The sequence below is a fragment of the Arachis duranensis genome, chromosome 8 (assembly GCF_000817695.3).
Source record: "Arachis duranensis cultivar V14167 chromosome 8, aradu.V14167.gnm2.J7QH, whole genome shotgun sequence".
In the NCBI taxonomy this organism is placed as follows: Eukaryota; Viridiplantae; Streptophyta; class Magnoliopsida; order Fabales; family Fabaceae; genus Arachis; species Arachis duranensis.
Window position 1 is genome coordinate 11,352,265 of NC_029779.3, and position 10,805 is coordinate 11,363,069.

A 10,805-nucleotide genomic window follows, 5' to 3' on the forward strand; every position below is an offset into this window, starting at 1 on the left:
ATATTTTTATACGAAGATTATGTTAGAAAATTGTTTTAATTTTTTAATTTATTTGTGAACAATACATATATTAATTATAATCATAAATTATACTATTTTAAATTAAATAATTTATATAATAGTAATTTTATTTATTGTTATAAATGTTAAATTGAATAAGTTATTATTACTTTTGATTTGGAATTAAATGAGAATAAAACTATATATTATCTTTTATTCTTTAGATAATTATTTTTTAGATTTTAGATATATTATCTTTTGGACTTTAGATACTATTTTATTTGAACTTTGGGGTTTAATGGGTGTCATGCTCAAATATAAACAGTACTTTCAAGGTTTCGGTCATCAATATATCAAAACCGCCTTTATCGCTTTTTTTCCATCAAAAAACTACAAGATCGAGACTCTTCCAATCATAATTCATATTTATGAATTCAAGTACGCTTCTGCATTAAAGTGTTTTATTTCTTAATGATTTAACATGGACGATCTTTGGGTTAAAGAATTTTGAAAAAAATTCCAACAGATTATAGTTAATAATAATTTAATATATTTGACTGTTTAATATAACATGTATTTATATTTTAATTATTATTTATTTAGAATTAAATGTGATATTAGAGAAATAATACTCATTCTTTAAAATTTTATCCTTCACTCAATTTTTAAATTTAATTAATAAAATAATTTAATTAGCTTTTTATAATGTTATTTTTCTATTTTTAGAAAAGATTTTTCGAATCTAATATATTTAATTTTTATCCCTAAATGCTAGAAAGAGAAAGAATATCACATTTATATTTAATTTTTTTTTGTAAAAAAATGATTAAAAATAGAAGAATTTAATGGATGGTAAAAAGTGAAAACTTACATGTAGTTGACTTAATATAAAATTGACAGTTGGGAGTCGATAGATAACAATTTAGTTAAATATGTTAAATTATCTAACGACTTTTAACTAATAACTTTACGTAAAGACAACTGTACGTAAATTTTTTTTAATTTAAATTACCAAGTGGTTGTTTCTTTATTTTCCCCTCCTTTGGAAGTGAAATAACCCTACACCTCAAGTTAGAAAGTAGAAAATAAAAATGGCAAACAGATACAGAGAATAATGCCAAATAACAAGTGATCGAATGAGTTTGAAACACATATAATAATAAACGACATGAGTTCAGGCGTTTGGAGAATTTCATGTGACATAAATGTTAAAAAGTAAGTTGTATAGATGATATGTTTAACTATTTAAAGCAGTGCCAACAAGGAAGATTTAGTACATTGTATATTATCTGTTACAAGAAGATGAGAAAGGTTCATTCATGTTTAGAGTTGAAACACACTTAGAGTAGTAATAAGCTTTAATTTGTCGTGATTTTAATTTTATCAACTCAATGTTGTCCTCTGTCCCTAAACATGTTTAATAATGAATGAAAAAAATTAATTAAAATAACAAACTTTTTAGTAGATATGAGAGTGAGATATATATAACAAAAAAAAGCGTTTTATACAGTTATATAATATCTATTCTTTGGGATAAATAATTATTTACACAGTCAATGTAAAAGATAATTAATTTTTATTGATATATGACGTTATGTAATTAAATATACATGTAAAATTTTTTTACACTAACTGTGCATCAATTAATATATATTATAGTAGAGTGTACTAATAGGTACAGAGTTATGTACCTATTAATTTAATATATATTATAACTAACAAATATGTGTGGTTAATCAAAAAGATGAAAATTTAATCTTAATATATTTTATGGTTTAAAAAAAATATATAGAAACTAAATCATTTTTATTTACAATTCTAGTACACAAATAAATCTTATCTCAAATTATGCTTATCATATTTCGTCCCCAACCATTTTTTTCTTTACAAAACATTCTTAAGATTTAATTTAATTTTAAAATCGTTATTTTTATCAAAATTTTAATTTTTATTATTAAAGTATTCCTAACTAAAAAAATACAAAAAGAAAAAGAAAAAATAGGAAACGGGATAAGAGAAATGGAGAAGGGAATGACTCTGGAAAGTGTTCCAGGGAAGAAGCGGGGAAAGGGAAGGTGGGAAAGAGAATGGGAAGGGAATCCGCCGCCGCTGTCGTTACCGTTGCTCGTCGTTCGGTCCTCGCTGCCACCGCTGCTGCCGCTGCTCCTCATTGTTCGGTGCTCGCTGCCAGATCCCGCTGCTCCTCTTCCTCACAAGCGTCGCATTGTCTGCCCAGTCCCTCAACAAGCGTCGCATCGTCGCACTTTCACCCTCCTTGTTGTTGTCGCCGTAACGACGGCGTCCTCCGCATCTGTTACCTCCACATCATCGCATCATCGCACTCTCCGTCCTCTTTGTTCTTCTACTTCTGTTACTTTCACATTTGATTCTACTTCTGTTTTTAATTCTTCTGCTTCTGATTCTATTTCTGTTTCTAATTATGCATCTGCTTCTGATTCTGCTTCTGTTTCTAATTATGCATCTGATTCTTTGTATTTTTAATTTTGATGCTTCTGTTACTTCTATTTTTGCTTATATTTCTATTTTCAATTTTGCTTCAACTTTTGTTTTCAATTCTGCTTATGCTTCTGCTTCATTGTTGTTGCTGAAGAAGAAAAAAAAAATAAGAGATGGCTTCATTGTTTTTGCTTTTAATTCATTTTTCTTGTGCTACAGATTCGGATTCGGATTCATTGTTCTTGTGCTTCATTGATTTTTCTTTTGATTCATTGTTGCTGATTTTATTGTTGTTATTGCTAGTGATTTTACTGTTGTTGTTGCTATTGATGGAGAAGAACGAAAGAGAAGAATAGAAATTAGGTATTTTGGTGAAGAAGGAAAAGCATATTTTGGTCCGAAGGACGGTTTTAAAAATAGAGTAAAGTATCATTTATGTCCCCAATGTTCGGGATAAGTCTCAAACATGTCCCTAACGTCTTAAACGTCCTATCTGTATCCCAAATGTTTCTAAATCGAATCAATGTTGTCCTACCGTCCAAATGACTAACATTTTGTTAACGGCGTTGCATACGTGGACATTAGTATACACGGTGGCAGGGCGTTTGTTTGTTACCATTACTGAATTAAAAAGAAAAGAAAAAATAAATAGATAAACAGCAAAAAATGGTCCTCTTCAAAATCCTAATTGCAAAATCTTATCTCCTCCTTGCTGCTGCACCTTCTCTGAAGCTCGATTTCCTCTGCTTGAAAAAGGATGGAGTATGAAGAATGCCAATCTGAAGCGACGCAAAGCAGCAAGCAGGCGACATAAAATAAAAACTAGGCACGTCGAAGGAGGACAACTTGCTACTGTGGTGAACGGCCTGTGCTCGCCACCTCATCGATAGTAGAAAATCCTAGGCGGAGGTTCTGAGGTTGTGTTAACTTTGAGGTGAGGTTTAGCCATGTGTTTATTTGTTGTTGAGTTATATGTTTTGACAATCTGTGGGTGTGACTCGGTTGTCTCATGTTTGGCCTAGATTGGAGAAGAATGCGGCTATTTTGTATGGACAAAACGAGAGGAAGATCCCCCACAAGTTTCAAGGTCAAGAATGAAGGTAAAAAATTTGAAGGGCAAATTGGATAAGGTTGAGTTCAGGTTCATGGTTGCAGTGGGAGTTGTTTTAGTTGGATGGACAGTTGCACTAATATTGGTTTGTGAAAAAACAACCACCACCAAATTTGGGAGACTTTTACTACAATGATGTTGCTGAAGATGATGAGGGTTAGGAGAAAATTATTAGATCCCTAACTTGTGCTCTGTATTTTGGCTTAGAAATAGCAGTGATGTTGAACTGGTTGGTGTTTTGTTGAATTCAATGAAATTGTAATGAAATGATATTTTGTTGAATTAAGTTTGATGAAGGGCTAGATTGTGCATGTGTAATTAAATGCAATGATAGATTGTGCAGCAGCAATGTTGTTTTATTGAACTCATCTGAATTGTGAAAATGAATTGAATGAAATAAAATGTTATATTTTACATCCTATTTAAATCAAGCAACTCATGAGCATAACAACAATCTGAACTCTAACATATTATTTAATCATTAACCATAACATTGTCATTGGCTACAACCACAACAGATTCACAGCAAAATAAAAAAACAAGAGCTACACATTTTGCTCCACAATAATGGTCTGAAATAACAAACTATAGTCTTTAAACTAGTTTCACACATTATAATGATACTAAAGAGAAGTCTTTTACTCAAAAATAAAGTTTCCAGAAAATATAAAACTGCACACATCATAATCATCACATTTTTTTTCATGCTTTGGGAGGTGTCCTAGCCATGAACTTGAGTTGGAATATGCTGACGAGCTTGGATGGGCTTGGCAGCACCCTTCAGTTATTGTCCAGAATTATTGTTGGATGGGGTCAACTTAGCCTTCTTTGAAGTAGCCTGAGATTGTTGGGAACTCACATCATTGGCAGATGATTTTCTCTTTGCCCTTGACATCGTGGTCTTCTTTGAAGCAGCTTGTGATTGCTTAGAAGCCTGACTAGAGATAGTACTAGAGATAGTGCTAGAGATGATTCTTGAAGCTCTTCTTGTAGATCCAGCAGGTTTATTTGCCTAGTTAACAGCCACAATACCACATTATAATCTTTGAATGCAATCAATAAAAATGAAGCCCAAACCAGAAAAAAACCAAGCAGAGTACTTACCGACATAGTGGCAGCTACTTTGCACTTCTTTGGACAGGTCCGTTTGTTGTGGCCTCTAGCAAAACAATAGGAGCACTTCTGATTCTGCCCTTCACAAGATACTCCTCCCCTAGTTGGGTTCTCATCCGCAGCTTTATTCCGTTTTAGTTTAGGCCTTCCAGTAGGTTTTCTGTAGATTGGTGGCAAAACGTCATCAAATTGTGTCTTCTCCCACAGGTTGGGGGCCATTCACGGGATATACCATATGTTGGTAGCACTCAGAGTAAGTTGCTTTCTTGTAATAGTTTGCAACAAAGTTGTCCACATTGAAGCACATCTTTCTAATTCAGGTCATTGCATGAGCATAGGGGATTCCAGACAACTGAAACTTCCTGCACAAACACTCGTGAGTCTTCAAATCAACCACGAACTTCTCTTTGCCTCCATGGATACTAGTTACCTTATATTTGTCACGACCAGCATATGTGCTCACCCACTTACCACTTGCATTAGCTTATTTTTCAACCTTAATCCTGATACGGGGCAACACCTCTCTTGGGTATTCAATTATCCGATCTCTATTATCAGCCCAACGCCTCATTATGTATACTCTGATGTTTTCAAGCATGCTGACTATTGGTTTCTCTCTGGCGTCCACAATCACAGAGTTAAATACTTCATACATATTGTTTACCAAGGTATCACACTTAGACCAAGTCCCAAACTTATGCCGGCACCAATATCTGGTTGGTATCTCTATAAGGTGGTTGTAGGCTCCATTATCAACCTTTTGGATATCAGTCATCCTTCTCTCCTACTCTTGTAAATAAGTAGCTTTTACAGCATTCCACATCATTAGTTTTAGTTGCAGTCGTGAAAATCTCTTCCTGAAATTGCTGTAAAGATGTCTAACACAAAATCTATGATCCACCCCGGGAATGAGCTCATCGGAGGTTAGAACTAAACTATAAACCCACCATACACAGTTGAAGCAGTAATTAAATTAGTATGATATTTGATAGGCACAATTAAATCAGTAACTAAATTGGACATGCATAATTCAAATAATAACTCATACAATTCAAACACTAGGATCACCAGGGCAGCAAGTCTAACACTAACATTAAGATCAATAAAGTAACTTTTAGTTCAGGTGAGTGTAGAAATAAGTACCTTCTGTTAGTCAGACATAAAAGTGCATCTCCTTATCTTGTCATAGCCAAAGTCATCACACAGATTGGTAAGAAACCAAATCCATATGTCCTTAGTCTCTGCTTCAACCACTGCATAGGTTATTGGCAATATCTGATCGTTCGGGTCCTAGCCAATAGCTGTGAGAAGTTGACCTCCATATGGTGTCTTGATGAAGCACCCGTCAAGAAAAATTATTGGTCTGCAAACCATAAAACTCTTCTTGCATGCATCAAGACACACATAGAGTCTTTGAAACTTTGGCCTTAAATCTACACCCGATTTTGGTCTCTCAGAAGCAAACTCAGGTGGTCTCTCCACTTGCAACTTAACTGTACAACCCGGGTTAGACCTCAGCAATTCATGACAATAGTTATAGAGTCTCCAATACTACTCTATGTACATTCCTTGTAATTCACCAAGTGCAAACTGTTTAACTCGGGCAGCTTTAGACTTAGTCAGCTCTACATTCCACTTGTTGTATGCTTTCTTCATTAGTGTGGAGAGATTTATCTTTAGATTCTCAACAATCTTTTTTAGAAACACCTTGCTCAACTATTTTGCATGCATAATCCCAATTTTCAACTCTCTATAACAGCTATGCTTATTGTGGCAGCTGGTTAATTGCCATGTTTGCTCATTCTTCATCTTCCCACAGTATACAAACCAATTACAACCCTCCACGCAAGTAACCTTCACTCTCCGAATATCAACCTTATCAAACCTCAAACCCCTCCGAGTGTATACAGCATAGGCAGTGGCACAATCCTTAAACTCCTCTCTTGAGACATAAAGAGTTCCAACCTCCCACTTATACTCACTCATGTCCTTTAGCTGCTTGTGCAACGGATACTTCTTGACAACACTATTATCATCTTCATCATCATCAACAATAGGCATATCCAAAAAATCTTCATATTCGTATCCTTCTTCCTCATCACCTAAACCTGCAACAATCTTCTCCTCACCTTTGTCACTCCTACTTTCTTTTTCTGCATCTGTTTGAGTTTCAGTTGATGCAGCCTCGAATCTATCCTCTACCCTGATGTTGACAACTACTAAGTCCTCTGCCCTTTCCTTGTCATCATCACTGTCACCAAACACAACTTCGGCAGCACTATCTTCTAAACAATAATCATTTATGGAATCAGAACTCCATGAATCACAACTATCATCTTCACCATCCTTGGGTTCATAGTCCTTGTCCTCAATGCCATCACTAACCTCTTCTTCCTCATCTGATTCATTTGTTCCATCTTTCTTACCCACAATTTCTTTCTCCACATTTGGGCCAGAATTTATCTCCACTTGTCCAACTGCATGGGCCTCAAATGTAATCATCGGGCCTAGCCCATCAGATCCACTAGCCTTCACTTACATAATAGTTTCAGTACTCCCTAACATGTGTACATCCTCAACCTCTTCATGGATATCACTAGTTTTGTGAACTACTTACAGCTCCACCATATCCTCCCTAACCCCAATGTTAACCATATCTATTGCATCTTTGTCAGTTTGCAGCATCCTTAAGCCTTCTTCTGTATTCTGATCCTGTGATTTGTACCACATTACTGTAATATCTTTCTTTAAATATCTTTGTTTGCTCACTATGTCATAAACCTCAATTAGGCTCCACTCATCTTTATTGCAGTAGTCTATCAAAGTTGTCTCCCCACCCAAATACTTCAAAGGCCATCCTTGAAGTCCAAAGCTACCTTGGTGGTAAACTTTGACACTAAAATAACTCATCCTAAACAACAGACCCTGTTACATCAGGTAAACATAGTGAAACAACATCAACCGCAAGCACACATTGAATCACCAAAAAAAAGTAAATTCATGCCCTAACTAACATAAGCAAGGAACATTTTTCTGGGAATACAAAAAATCAACTAAACCCTAAAATGCAAACAATCTCATATATGGTCATCGTTCTTCGTGGAACTACTCAATAAAACCCTAAAAAATAAAATTTTTTCCTGGTACATACCTTGTCGAACGAAACCACTCTATCACCAGAACAAAGGTGTAAGCTTTCATGCAACACAACCAACAACGATCCGCCAACTACCTTGCAATCCCTCCTTGTGATCAGCCTCGAAGAAGAGTAAAACGTGTGTGGTAAGAAGAACTGGAATGGAAAATGTTACGTAGAAGTGTTCTAATTCTTCAACGTTTTGTATTTGCTACAGTGAATGGTATATTGGGCGCGAAGAAGCATATGTATCTATGTTAACCTTTGTACTTACTCACTTAACCTCCACGTATGCAACGCCGTTAACAAAATGTTAGTCATTTGGACGGTAGGACAACATTGATTCGATTTAGAAACGTTTGGGATACAAATAGGACGTTTAAAATGTTAGAGATGAGTTTGATGCTTCTGTTACTTCTGTTTTTGCTTCTATTTCTATTTTCAATTTTGCTTCAACTTTTGTTTCCAATTCTGCTTATACTTCTGCTTCATTGTTGTTGCTAAAGAAGAAAAAAAAATAAGAGATGGCTTCATTGTTTTTGCTTTTGATTCATTTTTCTTGTGCTACAGATTCGGATCGGATTCATTGTTCTTGTGCTTTATTGATTTTCCTTTTGATTCATAGTTGTTGATTTTATTGTTATTGCTGGTGATTTTACTGTTGTTGTTGCTGTTGATGGAGAAGAACGAAAAAGAAGAATAGAAATTGGATATTTTGGTGAAGAAGGAGAAGCATATTTTAGTTCGAAACACGGTTTTAAAAATAAGTTAAATCTTAGTGACGATTTTGTAAGTAAAAAAAGACTGAAGACAAAAAAAATTTTTCACCCCTACTTTAGGGATCAAGATCGTACTTAACCATTAAAAAAAATTAAACTAAAATTCTGATTTATATACTATGGGTTAATAGTTAAAAGGATAGGTAACTATTAAAAGAAGTTTTTAAATATATTTTTTAACTATATTAAAAATTTAAATTTTATGTTTTTTTTATAAAATATTTTTTCAAATAAGTGAACTTTTTATAAACATTATTACAATGTTAAGCATAACTTGTTCAAGTGCAACTTCAGGTGTTAGAGGTGTGTAGCCATGATCAAAACATAGCACATCTCAACAAACTTCAATATCCAAGATCCATAGACATGTCATGTTAGTGTTATTCTGTAGGTGGTACGTTAACTAAACCAAATTAATTCATGCGGAACTATTTTGATTATTTATCACTTGTCATGTCATTTAGTAAAAAAAATGTCTTTTCTCTTATATTTTCGCAGCACACATTGTGAAAAGAAGAATAATTCCTCCACGTTTTTGCAGGTGATATTTGCAAAAACGAAAAACTTATGTTGTGCTTAGTTTGTGTTTTTATTTTTAATATTTTTGTTTTTAAATTTTGTAAAAAAAATAATAAAATTTTATTTTTTGTTTTTATTTTTTATTTTTTATTTTTTTTATAAAATCTAAAAAACAAAAAATATTGAAAATATAAATATAAATTAAATACATTCTTACTTTCTTAGCTTTCATTTTTTTTGCAAAAATATAATAAAATGTATAAAATAGTGTATTTTTGTAGCTGTATTTAAAGTGATAAATAATTAATTCTTTATTTAAATTAAAAAAACAGCCAAATTTTTTAATGACAACATATTTTAAATAGCTTACCTAAAAACATAATATTTTATAAGATAAATATTCATATTTTTATATAAAATTAATAATAAAAAATATTAAATAAAAATTTAATTAAATATATTAATAATCTCAATTAACAATTTTATATAAAACTAACTACTTATAAATTTCTACTTAATTGTTCGGGTGTGAAAAAATAAGAATAGTGGTTGTTGCAGTTGCAGGTGAGATTGAGAAGTTGAAGAAACAATTAACACAAAAATTGAGGAGAGATGACACAATACAAGAAGCCATGGTGGCCCTTCTCAATTGTCATTCAGATGAACAACGTACGCTTCTGCACCAAACTCATTCGCAATGGGGGGCGCCAAACACGCTCTAACCCCGCCACGTGTCTCTGTTATCCTTGTCAGCCGCAACGCTGCGTTTTGACTCACACTTTTTGGTCAAACTAAAAACGGTTAGTCCCGTGATCCTCTGTGTCTGTGGTACACGTTAACACTTTTCTCTCTTACCTCCTTTTTGTGTTCAGACTTCTCGCTTCCCTCTTCAACTTCAACCGAAAGTGACCCTTCGGCACGTGCTCTTTATTCACTCCATGCCAAATAACAAATAAGTGAATAACACACGCAACAAATCTTTCTTTATACATTTAATTTAGAATTTAATTTTGTATCAGATTTATGTGTTTAATGGTTTTTTAAGTAATTAGTGAGTTAAGCTCCAGTATGTTCTTTTATATTGATATTGATAACATGCAATTTTATTTTATTGCACAAATTTCGTTTTTGAAATTGATAAAAGTATATAACATTAGTCTTTAATAAAATGAGGAATCGGACAAAAATAAAGGACTAATATACAGCACTTTTACCAATTTCAGAATCTAATTGGTATAGTTAGAATTTAAAGATTATTAGAATCTTGAAGATTATTTTAGTGGACATAAGTATTATGGGTAATATTATTTTTTACAAGATAAAGATTTATGTGTGTAATCATTTTTATATAAAGTTGATATTTAAAAATTATTAAATAATTTGATAAATTTGATTAAATTATTATTTAATAATTTTAACTATTAATTTTATATGAAAATAATTTCATATGAGTTTTTAACTTTTTACAAACTTATGAATTTAAAATAAAATGATAAATAATTTCTGAAAATTTATTAAAAATTATTTTTTGACTCATTATTAGTATCTAAAAAAATTATTACTGAACTTTTAATGTTAAAAAAATTAATATAAAATATAACTCTCTAAAATAATATGATAACTCAAACTTTAATTTTTCAGAATTAAAAATAATGCATGACACCATCAAAACGTTTGTTCCACATTCGAT